Source organism: Taudactylus pleione, unplaced genomic scaffold, assembly GCF_031769625.1.
Source record: "Taudactylus pleione unplaced genomic scaffold, aTauple2 ptg000172l, whole genome shotgun sequence".
Classification (NCBI taxonomy): domain Eukaryota; kingdom Metazoa; phylum Chordata; class Amphibia; order Anura; family Myobatrachidae; genus Taudactylus; species Taudactylus pleione.
In genome coordinates, this window is record NW_028284574.1 from 6,081,335 (window position 1) to 6,082,744 (window position 1,410).

A 1,410-nucleotide genomic window follows, 5' to 3' on the forward strand; every position below is an offset into this window, starting at 1 on the left:
GAAACAGTTAGGGTATTACATTTCCAAAAAGGAGAGGACAATTCCTTAAGACATGTTTTGGAGCAATACAATACAGAAATAGTTTGTTACGGAACCAACCAGTTAGTTCTGTGGAAGACAGTCGAGAATTATTGATCTGCATTGATTCTTCACTACTGGAGGTGGAGGACGAAGAACCAACTGCTTGAGGTGGCTGATTTTGGAGATGATCACATCTAACTCTACTAGCCGTATGCTTTCAGTGACAAAAATCAATTTTAATACGAAGTGAGACTACTTCAGCAAATGACTCTGGGAGATCACGAGAGGCCAGGTCATCTTTCATCTTCTCCGAGATTACAAAGGACAAAGAAAGAAAGAGAGGGCTATTCGCTGGGGCACTCTTCATGACAAATGTCCACTCACAATTATATTTGTTGATTGATAATTGAAAATGATATCTATTACACCCTACATAACCAAATGTTACACAACCTTATATGCACTGCCAATAGAAAAAGGGTTGGTGTTTGAACATATTAGCAATAAATAATCCAACCTATTTCCTCATGTTAAAAATTAACTTTTAATCAGAGTTGTACTAAAAATAGAAAATGAATATCCCTTCAAACAAAATTAGAGTTGTTAGATAAGGGCGAAAATAGAATGTATTGAAAAATAAGATAAAATCTCTACATGCGTTCATACATACATGTGGATAGGTAAATACCCTGGTCGTAAATAAATAACCATTGCGATAAAATATCTTATCCTCTGGATATATGTGAGTTGTTATAGTGGTACTGAGTTGCCACTCTGCTGAGTTACCAATCGTCCTAATCCACCTCCAGTATTAATGACCTACAGCACCTGGTATTCCCAAGTGGTCTCCCATCCAGGTACTAACCAGGCCCATGACTGTATAGCTTCCAAGATCAGACAAGATTGGGCATATCCAGTATGGTATGATTGTAGATAATTCCCAACTGGGAAGTGTAAACGCCCAGGTACACACAGCGTAAGAGTGTATGTAGGACTGACTCACCAGAGAAGTCCACTTTGTTAAATAATACACAGTATCAATAAAAGTATTGCATGAGCGTACTTTAATTGCAATTATACAGTAAGTCACATGGTTAAACATATAAAGTAAAACAGTCAAGTGTAATTGTCTGACTGATTACTAAAGTACTTGATCAGTCAAATAATATGTTCCAATAAGCTATTAAATATGCTGTTCATGTGACAGTGATATTTATATATTAATCTAAAATAACATAAATACACTTATTGTGGTCTGTATGATAGATGATTAGATTCAATCCTATTAATAGGCAGTTTGTAAATAGTGCATTCTAGCCACTAAATCATACAATAAGTAGCGTAGCGGGTGATTCCATTCAATCCTGTGAGTAGGCAATTAGTGATAAT

At 35.9% G+C, this 1,410-nt stretch overlaps 1 pseudogene; it reads right to left on the minus strand.

Annotated features, from left to right (window-relative positions):
* Nucleotides 1-837: 837 nt before the first annotated feature.
* Nucleotides 838-956, minus strand: LOC148521232 (5S ribosomal RNA; annotated as a pseudogene).
* Between the last annotated feature and the right edge of the window lie 454 nt (nucleotides 957-1,410).